This window comes from Lemur catta, chromosome 3 (genome assembly GCF_020740605.2).
Source record: "Lemur catta isolate mLemCat1 chromosome 3, mLemCat1.pri, whole genome shotgun sequence".
Lineage (NCBI taxonomy): Eukaryota > Metazoa > Chordata > Mammalia > Primates > Lemuridae > Lemur > Lemur catta.
The window spans coordinates 37,223,049-37,241,147 of NC_059130.1; the positions used below are offsets into that span (position 1 = coordinate 37,223,049).

General features: G+C 45.3%; 2 pseudogenes; one reads left to right on the forward strand and one right to left on the reverse strand.

The window, feature by feature from the left end:
- The first annotated feature begins 1,664 nt into the window (after positions 1-1,664).
- Positions 1,665-2,152, forward strand: LOC123634661 (annotated as a pseudogene).
- A 4,578-nt stretch (positions 2,153-6,730) lies between these two features.
- LOC123634823 lies at positions 6,731-8,088 on the reverse strand (annotated as a pseudogene).
- Positions 8,089-18,099: the final 10,011 nt, after the last annotated feature.

Below are 18,099 nucleotides of genomic sequence, written 5' to 3' on the forward strand. Positions count from 1 at the left end.
GGGAAATTGAACTGCTTTTTTGAAGCTTTGAAGTCTAAAATCAGTAACTGTAATTATTTGGTTTAAGAGGGAAGTACATTTTTTAAAGTGCTGCAAATTGCCTTTTGTGTTTGTTAAAAAATGAAAGACTGAGACCAAGAGTAAAATGATAAAAAAGTAATCAAAATTTAATAGGAAGTATTTTCTCTGTCAGATTCCAAATCATAAGTATTTGGAATTAGGATCTTTGTATAGCACTGAACCTGGGAAAGAGATTTAGACTCGGAATTTATCTTCAATAACAGATTGATTTTTAAAATGTACTCATGAAATTACATTTGTAATTTAAGGTGTGTTTGCTGTTGTTGATTTGATCCCTGATCAGTTTGCATTTCAGAAAGCCTTTCATTTTGCTTTAATTTTAGGAAAGCATGTTATAATGAATGACTTCCCCAATATCTTATTTGAACCTACAGGTGATTAATTGACTTGGATGAGTTTTGGGGAAGTTAAAGGGAAGAAGAGACTTACCACCTTTTTCCTGTTTGTGATGAGTTTAGAATGAGTTTGTGATGAGTTTAGATGCCCTTGGGAGAAGGGCAGAGGTACTTGATAAGGGACTGATGCTTGTGCGGTAACTTTGGGTGTGGGTTTCTCTTTGAATCTTTCATTAAAATCTAGGATTATACATCCCCCATAGATATTCACACTTGAACCAGTTATTGTAAAAGCAGAAATTCTGAATACTGTTATTCTTTGTACTTTTTCTTTTTCTTTTCTTTTTTTTTTTTTTTTGAGACAGAGTCTGGCTCTGCCTGGGCTAGAGTGCCGTGGCATCAGCCTAGCTCACAGCAACCTCAAACTCCTGGGCTCAAGTGATCCTCCTGCCTCAGCCTCCCGAGTAGCTGGGACTACAGGCATGCACCACCATGCCTGGCTGATTTTTTCTCTATATATTTTTAGTTGTCCAGATAATTTCTTTCTATTTTTAGTAGAGACAGGGTCTCACTCTTGCTCAGGCTGGTCTCCAACTCCTGAACTCAAACGATCCGCTCGCCTCGGCCTCCCAGAGTGCTAGGATTACAGGCGTGTACTTTTTCTTAATCATTACACACACACACACACACACGTGTGCACGCACACACACATATATGTTGCTTACATTGTTTTGTACAGATGTGGGCCACCACTGAAGCAAAATAAATTCTTTTTGCTCTAAAATATTTATAAAGAAAATACTTAAATGTTATATGTGTGGTTGTAATAAGGAAAAAATCATCTGGTATTATAAACGAAATGAAGATTTTGTAAAGATTTCTGTTCAGTGTTCTGAAAAGTAAAATTCTAGGCAAGTTTTCATTGAAGTTATGTATATGTGAGTATTCTCATTTTTCCCAACTTGCCTTTGTAGAGTGAAAAACCATTATCATTAAGTAGGCTACTATTCTGCTTCTATTCCTGCCCTACTCTTTATCCTTTAAAGATGGATTTTTTTAGACTTTTCCAATGTGTGATTCCACCCTGCCCCCCAATTTGGAATGGTGATTGAAAATGTGTGAGCGCATGCATACTCTCTTATCCCGGATGTTTGCATCCGCACCCGCCCCCATCTCCCACAGGCTAGAACACTGCCAACGCATCTGTTGTATAGGTCCTTTAGAAACACATGGGGGCTGCAGGAGAAGATGGCAGTCTCCACAGGAGTTAAAGTCCTCGTGACTTTCTCTTGTTGGAAGAACTTGAAGAAGGACAAAAAGGAGTAGGCGATGGTACGGTTAGTTGGGGCCTTGACAATGATGAAGATATGACACTTACAAGATGGACAGCTATGATTACTGGCCCACCAAGGACAAATTATGAAAACAGAATATACAGCTTGAAAGTAGAACGTGGACCTAAATACCCAGAAGCCCCTCCATCAGATTTGTAACAAAAATTAATACGCATGAAATAAATAATTCCAGTGGGCTGGTGGATACACGGAGCATGCCAGTGTTAGCAAAATGGCAAAATGCATACAGCAGTAAAGTTGCACTTCAAGAGCTAAGACGTCTAATGATGTCCAAAGAAAATATGAAGCTTCCACAGCCAACAGAAGGACAAACTTACAACAGTTAATTTTAGTGGATCTCAAACTTGTCTTAAATCAACAACCTTCTACGCATGTTAATGTCTTGATTAAATATCACAGTGAAAAATACCCACACACTAAGTAAAAGAATTCCACCTGGTAAACATGACCTGGACATTTGTATTAAATAAGAATATATTTGATATATGTACACCCATTATGTTTTCAGGTAACAGGAGGAAAAATGCAGCACAACTTTTTTTCTCTTGTTAAGGCATTGTCGTTTAAACGTAAACCTGGAATACTCAAGATAGAATTCAGGTTTACAAGATGAAAGCGTGAAGAGAGTTGTCAGATGGCAGTGGAAGGATGTGTGTTTCTGAAAAGTAAAAACCTCAAAAGAAGGAAAAACAGAAATGGCAAACTTTATCCATTGCTTAGCGAAAGAACTGCAGTTGAAACTGGTTAAAGCAGCAGGCACAATGAATATTGTCACAAATTGCATTAATTTTTAAAGCGGTGTGGGTGCTGACTACTACTAGTGGTATCAAAAATTTGTTCAGGATTGTTTTGATACCTGTATTTATAATAAAAAAATGTTGAGGGCTTCATGAGTTTCTGTTAAAAGCTGTTCCTGTGTGTTACATGTAACAGACATGGTAAATATTTGTTAACAGTCTTTGTTTAACAAACCATGCATTGAAGTTTAAGTTAAGTCAACAAAAAAGAAATAGGTCTATGGATATGTGATTTTGAGATTAAAGTCAGTCTTAAAATGTAAATAAAATGTGGAACATGTCAAAAAAAAAAAAAAGAGAAACACATAATTAACACTTAAGGTTGGGTGCTGCTAATTCTTTGCCAAAATCCAAATGTTGTTAAGGGACCAGGGAGATGCCACTACCCTCTGTTTTTTTTTTTTCATCTAAAAATATACATATTTATGTAAATAAATCTTTCCATATTCACAGTGACTTTTCAAGTATTTGAGCCTAAAGATTTTGATTTCACATTTTAATGCCTGTTTAAATTTTTCACAGTTGTTATTACATGTCAGCCATCAAATAAAGTTGTACTTAAAAAATTTACTATGATATGTACGTTTCTAAGCCAGACACTTGTGACTTTTGATTTAATTACATGAAAGTATCTTGTCTCCTTGATATTTGTATTCATTCTTTTTTCCTCTAGAATGGAGGTATAATTGTATGGCTTTTCAGAACTGAAATACAAATGAATAACTCAAAAAGTGAGAAGTTAAGGAAAGTAATTTCTTTGGTCATAGGGACTGATTAGTAATCTTTGCCTATATTTTCCTGATAGCATATGACAAATATTTCTAAGGTAACAAGATGAGAACAGGTTAAAAATTGTGTGGTGTTTGGAGTTGGAGAGAAGTATTTTAATTTTTGAATGTAGTTACAAATTATAATGTCTTCATATTTGTACTTTCTGTTAAAACGCACAATTACAGGATTGCCATTAGATTTTGTGTTCATTCTTGTTGAAAAGCTTTGTTCTTGTTTTTAAGTTTACACTTGAATCTTAAGAAATAAATTCGCTCATGTTATCAAAAAAAAAAAACTTAAAACATTCCCTAAGTCTTTTTAGGAAGAGATCCTGTTCAGCCTCCTTCAAAGAATGGATGATTCATTTATAATTCGCAGCACCATTTGCACAGCAACAATTATCCTTCTTACGTCCTTTAAAGAGCTTATTTCTTAATTAAACCTAACAATGCCCTTGCACTCTTGTTTGCCCTCTGAATTTTCTTAGTATGTCTTTTGTTTTAAGGAGTATAGAAGAGAGCTTTAGACTAGCCTAACCATGTACATTTACCCACATTTTAAATGAAAGGCAACTAAAAGAATGAAGTTATGCTGTGATTTAAAGCACTAGAACAATACAAATAACGGTTACCACAAATGATGCACATTTGCTGTTGAGGTGGAGCTGGTATATTCAGTTCAATGTCGGTTGTCTTCCTCTTCTAACCACCTCCCTTTGCCTTAAACTCTCTTGTTTAAATTAATTCGATCTAGGAGCAGAGTCTTTGAATTCATTACAGGGACCTGCAGTTTCCACTTTATTTAGACAGCCCCCATGGTTTTGTTTTTAAGCTTAGCTAGGCATTTCATTATTTTGGTGATTTGTTTTTTGGCTCTGGATAGGTGGGTGACAGCAACAGCAAGACGAAAATTAAACAGAGCTTTCAGAGACTGAACTGGCCAAGACATACACAGGCTGCCTCAAACATTTGTGGGGCATGGAACAAAAGACCCAGTAGAGCCCACGTTGCTGGGAGGCCTCTCCTCACCCCTCCCCACCAGGCAGGCAACCTAGGCCTGTCAGGCGCCTCTGGCTCTGCCACCCTCTGCCGGCTTTGCCTTTTAAGTTCTGCTGGGGAGCACTAGGCTGGCAAGTCCAGTTCCAATGTAGCATTTGTAGCCTCTTTGGAACTCCATACTAGAACATGGTGGCTGAAGGTGCCCCGGTGCCCAGCCTGCAGCCCACGCCCCTCCTCTTCCTACGAGGCTCCAGTGCCGTGGAAGCACTTGCATACGGACATGTGGACACCCCAGCCCCATGTCCAAGCTCGGTCAGAACCCCTGCAAATAGCTGCCCCTTGGCCAGTCCGTGGAAGGAGGGATGTGCACAATGCTATGATCTGAATGTCCTTGTCACTTTCAAAACTCATGTTGAAACTTAATCCCCAGTGACAGAGGATTAGGAGGTGGAGCTGTTAGGAGGTGATTAGGCCAGGAGGACAGACCCCTCATGGGTGAGATCAGCGCTTTATAAAAGGGATTGAGGGAGTGAGTTTGGGCCTTTTCTGCCCTTCAGTGCTTTCTGCCAGGTGAGGAGACAGTGCCCATCCCCTCTGAAAGATGCAGCCACAAGACACCATCTTAGAAGCAAAGACCAATCTTCACCAGACACTGAAACTGCTGGTGCCTTGATCTTGGACTTCCAGGCTCCAGAACTGAATACATTTCTGTTGTTTATAAATTACCCAGTCTGAGGTTTCCTATTATAGCAGCAAGACTAAGACACCATTCCATGGAAATAGGGGTGTGCACACTGGCAGCACCATCCACTTAGGGAGGACAAGCCTGAGAAGGGAACTATGGAGGCCTGGGTACCTGAGAATGTTCTAGAAGGAAGGACTGTTGGCTTGTAAGTGCTGACCCAACACTCAGACTCCTCTGGCATGGGTCTAAAGGCAATGCTGGCCAGATGCAGTGGCTCACGCATGTCATCCTAGCTTTCTGGGAGGCTGAGGTGGGAGGATACCTGGAGCTCAGGGGTTCAACACCAGCCTGAGCACAGTGAGACTCTGTCTCTACCAAATAAAAAAGTAAAACAAAAAGAAAAAAGAAACACACAAAACCACAAAACACAGCCAGGTGTTGTCGTGCACGCCTGTATTCCCAGCTACCCGGTAGGCTGGGGCAGAAGGATCGCTAACAGCCCAGGACTTGGAGCTTGCAGTGAGCTACAATCACTACACTCTACCCAGGGACACTGAGTGACACTCTAGAGTCTCAACAAAAAGAAAACAAGGGAAAAAAAATAAATAAATAAAGGCAATGCTTACTAGTCTTTCCATGCTTCTCACTGAAGATGCATCTCCTGGCCCTCAACTGTGTATTGGAGAGGGGAGCTTCAGTCAAATAGAAGAGAGTGAATATTACAGAAACTTTAGAGGAGTTTGGAGAAGGGAAAGAGCTTAGATGCTGGTGTTGCTACAAGAGCCTCCCTAGAGGAGGCTGGACCTAAGTCAGGAACATCACCATTTACATTTTTTATTAGAATTTATGATGACTTTTCACTTCATGGCATTGTCAAGAAATATTTTCTTGGTCATTTCTTTTCTTCTAAGTTTTTGTTTAAAGAGCCATTCTGAGCAGACCTCAGTGTTTTGCCCATGTCATCTTTCCATGACCCTCAAAATGAAAAACTCCGTAAGGACCCCACTCCCGCTATTTGCCTCTGCCGTGTGTTTTTAAATGGTTTCCCAGATTTTTATTTATGCTACATATTGTGATATTTTCTGTAAAAATATATCTAAAATACAAAGAGACCATGTAATACTCCTTTTTAAGGTAGGTAGCAATACCAGAAGTTTTTGCAATTAACTAATTGCTTAGAAAATTAACCTGCCCACCTGAGGAGAATGTAAGACTTTTAGATCTGAGTCATTAAGGTCATCATGTTTTTCACATGGAAATTACACTACACAGCTTAACAGCAGATATTATGATAAGCGCTATTGTGTTCCTTTCAAATGTATTTCCTCTCTGATTTAATTGTACTTATTTGAATGTTTCTTCTCAGTTTGTATTTCCTCTCTGATTTAATTGTACTTATTTGAATGTTTCTTCTCAGTTGTACCCAGAATGACTTTACTGCAAATGTTAGTGGAAGGACATATTATATGTGAACAAGTTGCAAATCAATAAAATGAAATAAATGTTTAAAAATTTATTTATTTTATTATTTATTTATTTATTTTTGGAGACAGAGTCTTGCTCTGTCGCCCTGGCTAGAGTGCAGTGGCGTCATCAGAGCTCACTGTAATCTCAAACTCCTGGGCTCAAGGGATCCTCCTGGCTCAGCCTCCTGAGTATACTGCTGGGACTGCAGGTATGCACCACGGGTCTTGCTCTTGCTCAGGCTGTTCTCAAACTCTTGGGCTCAAGTGATTCTCCCACCTTGTCCTCCCAAAGTGCTGGGATTTCAGGCATGAGCCACCGTTCCTGGCTGGTTTCCAAGATTTTTAGATGAGCTCTACCACATTCAAGATGCACAAAAGCTTCAAAATTTCCAAAACAAAACATTTTGTCTGAAATGGGCTGCTTTGGATTTTGTCTACACGATACAGGCACTTTGTTCCCGGCCTTCCAAATTTGGCCTAGAATTGTCCCCCTCAGTCATTTGCTTGGTGTTATGACAAGTAACAAACCAGAGTGAGAATGTTTTAGTTTTCTCCATCTCTATCGGTAAAATACCTTTCTTGGAAATACATCTGAAGGCTTCATGCTGCTATCCTGTAGATACTGGACTTCCCAGTGAGCCAAAGTTTGTTCTTTGTAATGTTTATGTTTATAACTGTGGAGTTTATTTTTTGGTTTAGGGCATGAAATTATAACTGGTTTAAGCAGCTCCAGAGGTGAAGCTGGAGGCTTGGGGACATAGATTTCTTGTGTCTTCAATAAAAAAACTGAAGATCACTGTCCTGGCTTTCCAAGTAGAGAAGCTGTGATGTAGTGGGGAGAGTTGGGACTGGGAGTCACAACAACAGGGCTTGCTCCTTGCACCTCTTCCATCCTTCACTGCACACTCAGTGACTGGGCACAGACCCCAGGTGAGCGACATCACATTCAGTAGGGCATTGTGACTTGGGGCCAGTCTTTCAGCCTCCCTCAAGCTCACCTTCTTCATCTGCAAATAGGCAATACTACGGACACATCGCAGGGACCACGAGAAAGTTAAAGAGTGGAAATGGTATAGCTAGCACTCAGTAGGTGGTCAAAATAAATCTTTAAGAGTCCGTGTTCTGGAGCTCAGTGGCAGCCCTGGGCTGGAAGACCGGTGTGCTCCCGCTCAGTCTCCTTGGGTGATTCTGGGGTGGAGTATCTGCACAGCCTGTGGGGTCCCCAGAGAGCCTATGGCCTCACAGAGCAAGTTCTCTGCTGTTGGCAAATAAAGCCAAACTGCTATTTCTGTAGCTGCAGCAGATGATTCCAGCAGATGAGCACCTTCTGAACAAAGAAGGAAATGTATCATCTCTTTCCTGAAGCCTATTAAATATTGGAAAAAACATTACCAGATTTAACTTCAAAATACAATTTTTAGAACATGGCTAAAATGCATTCCCCAGCCATTCAGAGAGTTCTAGATGCATCTGGAGCTCAGTTATGATCCTCCCCAACTTCTCTTGTCTCACTTGCAACCCAACTGCCCTCACAGAGTAGAGAGAACATCCATTTTCCTGCACTCTTAGGAATGACGGTTTCTCTCCAGACCCACCCCATGGAATCGGGCAGCCAGCAACTCAGGGGTTGGAAGTCAGGACACTCTGAGCACAGGCCCTGTATTTGCTGGGAAGCTAAAGAGACTATTTTCCATTTCTCACTTCTCTGTCAAAGCATGAAAACAGGCCTGTCTGGCCTAGTTACTGCTTTCTGTCTCTGAAGTGTTCCGGGCACCAGCACTCGGCTTCCTCCTGATTCGTGCTCTGTGATGGCTCCTTCCCGGGCTGTGAATCCTCCCCGCGGCCTTGTTAGAGGGCGACACCAACTGGGAAGGTGGTGTTGCCTCACTGTCGTAAATACCACTCCTTGTATTATCAGGGCAATTATAAAATACTACTCTTATAATGCAATAATAAATATACAACTGAGGACTCTCAGCATAATTTGTCTGCTAACCTTCTATTTTTATGATGGAAGGCTGAGCTGTGAGGGGGAAATAAGGCCTAGAGAAGTGTATTTACTTTAAGTTGTTTGGAAAGACATTTAGGCATTTTCTAATTTTTTTTTTTTTTAAAAAGAACATATGCCCCTTGAATTCCATGAGGGGTATAAAGAATTAAAGAACTTGTGATTGACAGTCCTGAATTTGGAGTTCACGAGGCTCAGAAAATTTGGGGTGGAAGTGGTTTAGGCTCAAAATGGAACTTCTGCATTTAAGAAAGGAAAGTGGTTGCAGATTGCAGGTTCTATGAGAATGACTAGAAAATGAACATTTCATTTATTACAGAATTTATCCAACACTGCACAGCTGTTTGAAGTTTTCCAAAAGTGCAGGTTGACACTAATAAAGAACTTACTTTCTGAAAGAATTGGGTTCAACATTCCTAAGGGGTCAGGGGGAAAATATCCAAAAAACAGGTCTGGGAAAACTGAGGAGGCTGGGGACAGGGGACAAAATGCCTGAAGGAGGAGCCTGAAGCCACACAAGGCCAGAGACTATGCTGGGAAAGGAATACAGATAGGTTCAGGAGCTCTATCCTATAGTATGGCGATGACAATAGCTATACATTATATACTTGAAAATCGCTAAGGGAGTTGAGTTTAAGTGTTCTCACCACACACAAAAAAATGGTTAAGTATGTGAGGTAAATGCATATGCTAAATAACTCGGTTTAGCCATATATCAAAACATCATGTTGTATACCATAAACATAAGGAATATTTACTTGTCAAGTAAAAAAAAGAAAAGAAAGGAATCTGAGACTTCAGACTCCAAGTTTCTCATCGTAGCACAGTATCGCCTAAAAGCTTTGCTGCTATTTCTCAAAGTGTGTCCTACCCACCACAACTCAAAGTCTCTTGGGATGTTTACCGAAATGCAGATTCTGGGCCCCATCCTTGCCTTTCTGAATCAGAGCCTTTAAGAATGAGAAGGTGAAATCTGCATTTTGCACAAATAGTGCAGGGGTACTTTAGTCTGATGCTGTTCCCAAGCTCCCTCAAACGTCGTCTAGGTTAGGTCCCTACAGTGTGCAGAGGAGCATTCCAGGTGCTGTGTGGATGGAGGTGCCAAAGAAGCAGAAGCTGGTTAGGTGCTTTAAGATGTATACTCCAAAGGTGTCCCCAAGGCACAGTGGCTCCCGAGTGTAGTCACAGCACTTTGGGAGGCTGAGGCGGGAGGATCGCTTGAGCTCAGGAGTTCGAGGCTGCAGTGAGCTATGATCAGGCCACTGCACTCCAGCCTGGCACAAAAAACAAAACAAAACAAAAAACCCCCAAAACAAAGGTCCATAAAGCCTCAGGTACATTTTCCCAGGTCTACGTCTTGGCTTCCCCTGACAACTTCCATACGATGCTCTGGTGCAGACACCTCACCTGTTTCTCTTCTCACAAGCAGAACATCAAATTCGAATTGGGCAAATGATCCATTGCCGGGCTGTGGAAGAAGGGTCAAGCCACAAGCGCGGGGCAAGGGCCGGTTCCTGCCCGAATCTGCTGGGGAAGGGATGCTGAGCAACTACTCCAGGTTGGGGGGAAGGGAGCGGGCCCTAGCCCTACCCGCCAGCGGCGTCCGGCCCCGCCCTCCTCTCCATTCTCCCTCTGGGCTCCCCGGCCAGGGACACCCTCCCCTCTCCGCGCCCCCGTTCCCCCGCGCGCATCTGCACGAGAGCCGCGCGAGCAGGACGCGGGGCGCCAGGCCAACCGCCACAGCGAGAAGGCGGCCACAGGCCTGGCCTGGCCGCCGCTCACCTTGTGCCCTCTCGCTTCACTCGGCCAGAGCGCCGCCATCCTTCCGCCTTCCGTTCCGTGGCCAGCCCCCTGGCCTCAAGCCTGCCCTTGTGAGGTGCGCTTCCCAAGGAGAAGAGTTGCTGGAGAGCAAAGGAGGGTCCTTGTCGGCATCTGAGCTGGGACGAGGCAGCGGCAGCCCGCGAGGGTCCGGGCCCTGCACGGGGCGGGGCGGTCAGCCCGGACACGGCGCGGCGCGTGCGCCACCTGGCGGGTGCCACGGGGACTGCCGCCTGCGCCCTCCGCCGGGGGAGAATGACGCCCGGAGCCCGCACGGCGGACGGGGTTGCTGTTACTCCTCTGCCTGGAATGAGTCAACTTCTAGTAATATCAACAGCGCGGATGAAGACGGTGACATCTGTCATTCCAATGGCGCTTTAAATTTCCCCGAGTGCACACGTTCTGGGCCAGCAGACTGTTTCACAGCCTGTGGCAGGGTCAAGAGGTCTGCAGGACTGTCACCAGTCCATGCCCTGGAGTCCTGGGTTAACCGTTACTTCGCAGCTGCCCTTGCCCTGCATGTTTCGGGCTCTGGACCCGGGCCGGCTGCCGGGGCCATTCTCGCAGGGCTCTGGGCGGTAACTTCCGCCACCCTCGAGCTGGAGAGCAGGCAGGCGGCCGCGTCTCCTCCGTGGCTGTGCGGCGCCCCCGGCCGCGGGGGAGGGGAAGCTGGGACTTGGCCACGGAGCAGACCCCCCCCCCCCCGAGCTGACCCGGGTCACCTCCACGCCCTCCGAGGCTGCCTCACAACTGCCCATACCTCCCTGAAGCGGTCAGGAGCCACTTGGAGCACCATTTGTAGAAAAGCATGTCATTGTGAAGAAATGAATTGATTCATGTATTTGATCACTTATCTGTTTATTTATTTTTGCTTCCCCACGTCAGGCACTCACAGGTATTCACTTCAGTCAAGGCTGCCCAGTGTCACCTCCTCAGAGGAATTTCCTCCTCACCACCCCAGGCAAACAGCCTCTGACTCCACCGCCCCATCTGGCATGATTCTAGGCAGAGAGACAACAGGGCTGACGGAGGGGCCAAGTGCCACTCAGAGTGCCTGGGCAAAGGGCGCAAGGGGAGGGGCTGGGAGAAGAGGTGTGGAGGTGGCCCTGGGCCTCTCACCTCAGCCAGAGCTGTGGCGCTGTTCTGAGTCTGGCAGGACGGTGATGGACTGATGTACAGTTTTAAAAGGTCACTCTGGCTGTCACTTGGAGAACTGGTGTAGGGATGATGGTGAACAAAGAAGCAAGGGGACTGGTCAGGAGGCCATGGCAAGTAACGATGCAGCTGGTAGCAGTAGAGATGGGGAGGGCAGGGCAGATTTGGGGTATGGTCTGAAGGTAGTAGAGTGGACAGCAGTTGCCAATGTGTTTGGATGTGGAAAGAGAGAAAGATCTTTTTTTCTTTCTTTCTTTTTTTTTTTTTGGAGACAGACTCTTCTCACTGTGGTTTATACTCCAGGTAGAGTGTCATCCTGGCTAGAGTGCCGTGGCGTCAGCCTAGCTCACGGCAACCTCAAACTCCTGGGCTCAGGCGATCCTCCTGCCTCAGCTTCCTGAGTAGCTGGGACTACAGGTGTGTGCCACAACCCCTGGCTAATTTTTTGTTTCTGTTTTTAGTTGCCCAGCTATTTTTTCTACTTTTAGTAGAGACGGGGTCTCGCTGTTGCTCGCTTGGCCTAGAAGGAGCATTCTTAAGATTTGTCCTGAACTGGAAGAATGACAGTAGCTAATTCTCACTATTAGCCCGACACTCTTCTACATCCTTCACATATTTTAAGCAGTTTAGATTTCACAACGTTCCCATGTTATTTACTGTCCCCATTTTACAGAAGAGGAAATTGAGGCCTAGAGAGTTTAATCAATTTGCATAAAGTCACACAGCTAGCAAGTGGAAAAGCTGGGATTTGAACCCTGTGCTTAACCTCTGCATAGTTCTCCCACTTTATAGATAGTTCTCCCTCTTTATAGATAGTTCTCCCTCTGTCATTAACAGAAGCAGAGAAGCCTGGGGGAGGAATGGGGTTTTCCCATGAGGGGTGTGAATCAAGAGTTCTACTTGGAATGAGTCCAGACCGTGGTGCCTTCAAATACCCAAGCAGAGAAACTGAGCTCAGCAGTTGGGTGTATGAGTCTGGCCCTGGGTGGCAGGAAGGGGCATCTGGGGCTGGAGTGTAAACCACGGTGAGAAGAGGGCAGAGGGCTGGAAAGTGGGATTAGATGCCTGATGTGAATGGATGGGGACAGAAATTGATATTTCAGAGCATCCCATCAGGCCTTGGGGGTGTCAAGAAATGAGAATGTTCAGGAAATATTGTTCTAGAGCAGTTCTTGTTTTCATTTGAGGATCCCACGAAAGCTCCGACCTTGTTCCAGAAAAATTACATGCGCACACATACAATATTTTCATGTGATTTCAGTGTGTTCATGGGTCCTCAAGAGATATCCACGGGCCGTTCTAGTATTACCACCAAGCCTCCCTCCACCCAAATGTCACCACATTACTCAGGGCATGACAGGACCTCTGATGCACTGTCCATGGGTCACCCCACCCTCTCTGTCTGCATGAGGTAAGAGTGGCACCGTTCTGGAGGGTGAGAATTGAGACATTTTTAAGAGCAGAGATCCTCACCTGCTCCCCCCCACCCCCCGCAGGTGCTGCAGTTGCACATTTAATTTGGCTGTAGCCCCAGGTGGAAAAGGAGGATGCGCCCACAAAGTATTTTGCTCTCTTATTCGCCTGTGATGTTATTAATTTGGATATTTCCTAAATTTAAAGACAAGACTAGATCATTCCACTGTTTCCATCAACACGATTGCTTCTCTAGTGTACAATGGGCATTTGTTGCTTTTGCTTTGTTTGTTTCGGCTGGCCAGCTTCCAGCACCCTTCCTCTTTGAGGGGATCGCCTGTGAGTGAGTCTTGGCAGGAAGCAGGCATCCATCAGCCCCTCTGGAAGTTGAAGGAGCCAGGTGTCCCTTTCTCCCTGACACTTGCAGAACTTTCAGTCTTCCTATCCTGGCCCAGCCCAGTGGGGCTTTGAAGGCAAAGGTGCAGGGACAGAAGAGAACTTATTTTTGGCCAAGGCGGCTAGACCAAGAGACCATCTGTGAGAACAGCATTCCGTGTCCTGTGGCAGCAGTCCCAGTGGCAGCATCCTAACCATCACATGACCACAGCTTGTCCTCACCGGCAGCTCCTGCTGCCAGCCTGCCTTGGGACCTGTCCATTTCCCCAGCGCCTTGTGACTGACAGTGTTCTGTGTGTCCCCATCCTCACTCAGAAAGTTCCTTCCCTGCCCAAGTCGGCCCGGTCAGCCTCCATGTCTTCCACGCAGAGCTCTCACTGCCGTGGCTGTGCTGAGTGTTCAGTTGACATCTCCCTCTGAGCTCCAGAGTTTGGAATCTTCTTCTGGTTGGGGTCCCTGAAGGTGAGGTTCCTGGCCTGTCGAAGCCTTGTGTGATCCTCGTGGTGCCTCTGGAGCCTGATGCCCCCACAGAGAGGAAGGCTCCTCTCCTAGCCAGAGCGGCTGGGCAGCAGCCAGACCTCTCACAAGGGTTACAACAACTGTCATGTCCCAGTGACGATCCTTTGATTTTTCTGTCTCTCAGTGAGGTTTGACAAGTCTTGGTTTATACTCTCGTCCTCACTGGGATTTCTTCTGACTTCACAAGACCAACAGAGACTGGAGTCAGAGTCACAAGGGAGGCCGAACGGCTGAGAAGCAGAGAAAATCGTGGGGCTCTGAGCTACACTTCAGGGGCCTGGGCTGTGCTGGGGCACGGCTGGGCCAGGAGAGAGGCTTGCAGCTTTTCCCACGGCGGTGGTGTCTGCAGGGCACTCCGCCCTGTGCTGGAACACATCATCCTTCCCAGGAAGGAAGGAAAACCGGCAGCGTCTGACGCATGACTGTGTCCTCCTGCAGACAGCTATAGCTTGTCCCCAGAGGGTCTGGGTGCTGAGCTCGCATCTCATGGTGGGGGTGTAAGGCCAGGTCACTGCCCTGCCCCATGGCCATGGCAGGGATCCCATCAGTGCAGGCTGTTCAGGGTCCTTATTTATGGGTATTAAAATATTGAACCACTTCTATACTGGTTGGAAAACAAATGCTGCCCTGAACCCCTACCTGCCTGTCATCACCCTGGTCCTTTCCCAGGGTTCCCCAGATGTTCCCACAATCCAGCAACTAAGGATTACACGTGGCACAGCCAGCACTGCCAGGTTCTGGTGGGTCAGAGCTGGTGGTTAAACATTTGGGGTGTCACCCCTGCCCATGAGGGTTCTCAGTGCCCACTCTCTCCTGCCTCTTCTGTCCCCGAGCACCCAGCTGCCCAGTCCCACGACTGCTCACTCCCAAAGCATTATCATGCCTGTCCTTACCTATCCAAGTCCCACCTCCCTCGGGGACGGAACCCATTCCATAGCCCGTGGATGTCACCTCACACCCACGTCACTCCTGATTTGGATCCTGCCTCCTAAACATGTCTCTCTTAAAGCTCTTCGAGGGCCTTACACTGGTTAGTTGATTGGTTACAGATCCCTGCCTCATCGTTATCTGGCAGCAAGGAGATGAGGCCAGGACTTCTGGGGCCAGAGCCAGAACAGGGAGGGTCCGAGGCCACACCTGAGAGGGCCATCTGAGAAGGACCCCAGCTCCAGAGAGTCAGGAGCGATGCTGAGCCAGGCAGTGGTCAGAGCAGGCAAACCTGGTGGGGCTGAGGCAAAGGGAAGGTCACAGTGTGGGATCACACCCAGAGCAGGAGGGCACGGTGCAAGGCCAGCTTAGTCACAAACCCTGTGTGTGGGGTGGGTGCCTTCCCTTTGAGCCAAGATGGCCTGCAAGTGACAGGCTCCTGCTAGAATGGCAAGGAGGCCAGGCAACGCTTATCCCAGGTCTGAGATGTCTGTCCCTCCTGCATGCTTGGTGAGGAAGTTGCAGGGATGGGGGCCTTGCTCTGAGCCACAGCTAATACCTGAGAGTGGAATTTGGGAAACCTGAATCACACTTTCCCATAACGTGTCATGATGGCTTAGAAATTGTGCCTCCCCACCCCCGCCCATCCCCACCCAGTTACCAGGGATCAGTGGCTCTTGACATGTTTGCTTTAAATCTCTCTGTTCCCTGCCAATTAGCCGGTTTAACTATCTGCTGTGGCACTGACGAAAGTCACTGTTCAGCACTACCCAGGTCCTGTGGGAGGGATTCATTGCCGTGGAGATGGAATCTGGGCTTGGCACTGCCTGTTCAGCTCTGGGTATCAGTTACTTTGGGTTGACTCACAGCCCAGCATGCAGCGGGAGGTCAATCTTCACACACCTCACAACTTTTCCCTCTCAGCTTCATCCAGACCGTGACCAGCTGTTTATCCCCGGGACTTGGTATGTACTTGCTGAGACCTGCAGCCACAGGAGCTAGCTGCTTTGGCTCCGTCCAAAGAAGCCAACCTTTGGCCCACTAGGACTTCATCCTTACTCCAGAGACCCAGAGAGAAGTGATTCAGGTTGAACACAATGACCCCAAATGCCCCCAAGTGACTCACAGCAAACAGAATGAAGGTGACACCAATGTCTCACCCATAGACTCATCATTTGCCCGGCAGAGGCTGCCACCATTTCCCAGCTCCATTATCCAGCTGTGTTTAAATGTGAGCAGATCAGCTTAAATCCCAACCTTGCTTAGAATCACCTGGGGAGCATTTGAAAACCCTGATGGCCCAGCCTCCTGCAGAGATCTTGATTTAATTGGTCTAGGATGGGCCTGCACATCCGCATCCGTATGTTTCCAGAACTCCCCTGGTGATTGTAACGTGCAGAGCCGGGCTGAGAAAGGCGGCGGCGGTGCTAGCACTTGGTTCTGCTAGGCAGGATGCTAAACACCCTGTTTTCACATCGCGCTCACCAACACAGCTGCAGCCTGCCTCCTGCCTTCAATCAGTGAACTTCCTGTGTTAACTCAACTATGCTCATTTCTGACCTGAAATCTTCCACGTTATTTTTGTGTCTAACTCTTTCTCCTTGGGTTTTAGTAACTTTCAATTTTCTGCTAAATTCTCTGGGCTGAGAATTGAGAGTCTCGGTTTATGAAATACCTCTGAAGGCAAACTATTACGTTACAAGAACCTAGTTATGGAAAAGTGGGTCGAGGATGAGATAAGAAAGACTATCTTATGGTTCTCAGTTATGGATTCTCCAACTCTTTTCCATTTTGTTTATGTTCTTCTAAAGTCAATACTTTGGTCCATATCATATACATTTTTTGTTATATATGTACATCTTTGTTTAACTTTATGAACTTTAGAAACTTTTGAACATACACAAAAGTAGACAGAATAGTATCGTGAACCACCACACACCTCCCCACCCTCCAGCCCCAACAACGGCCAAACCAGCCCTACCCCACATCTATGAATTTACTCCATCTTGTATTATTTTGAATCAAATCCAATATATCATACTATTTTATCTGTAAATGTTTTAGTAAATCACTCAGAAAGAACTCCTTTTGTATCATAACCATGATTCTTTTACACATCGAAACAAATTAACAGGTATGATGAACACTATTCTGGTGATGGGCACACCAAAAGCCCTGACTTAAGCATTATCCAGCTATCCATGTAACAAAAACACTTGTACTCCCTTAATTAATATTTTGAAATAAAAACCAAATTAACAATAATTCCTAGTATTCAAATTTCCCAATTGTCTCAAAATTGTCATAAATGAATTTTTTAAAAGAATTATAATCAGGGTCCAAATGAGATTCAGATGTTGAAACTGGTAGATATAACTTTTTAGTCTGTTTTAATCTGTGGGTTACCCCTCTATCTTTTATTCTAGCAATTTATTTGTTGCAGACACTGAGTTGTTTATTCTGTAGCTTTGTCCACAGTCTAGATTTTGCAGATGACCTCTGTATGGTGAGGTTTAACATGCTCTCTGTCCCTTCCTTTCCTATAAGTTGGTACTTGGATCTAGAGCTTAATGAGATTCAAGTTTGATTTTAGTGATAGGTAGGATATTCTTCAAACAGGAAGCATAGAATGTCTGGTGCTTTCTGTGATATTAGATGCTACCAATGATCGCTGCTTGAAACTTTTGGTTCATTAGACATTTTGAAATAGTGATATCTGATTCTATTTTTCCTCATTCATAGACATATTCCAGCTTATAAATGAAGGAGGAATGATAGAATCAGATATCACTATTTATCTACTATTTGATGTCAGGATAATTGTTTCATTTCCCACCTTTATTTATCACTTTCAAAATAATGAATTGCTTTCCTAGCATCCTCCAACAGTAAAAAATTAGAATGTTGTTTTGTTTTTAGTATTATTATGAATGCATGGGTTTTAACATATTTGATGTGGTTCAATTTGTTGCATTATTGCTCAAATGGCCCCATTTTGGCCAGTGAGACTCTCTTGTAGTTGGCTCCTGAATCCTTTACACATGACCCAGTAAGTCTTGCACATTTTGTGCAAGTTTCATCTTGTACATTTCCTTCCCATACCTAGAATCATTCATCTCTCCAAGGAGCTCTAATTCCCTTTAATGGGAAATGGTATTTGGAGACTTCACTCAGGTGTCAGGGGTTTACCTATTCTTTTATCTGAACAAAGTGTCCTCAAATTTTAGTCTCTCTGTCCTGGTCTGAAAGTCAGAATAGATACTGGCTTTAGTTCTAGGACCACCCAGCATTCTCACAGGATGGACATGTGTGAGCACTGAATCAACAAATGCTTATGAGCACATACAAAGCAGGAAAATGACCATCTTAAGGAGC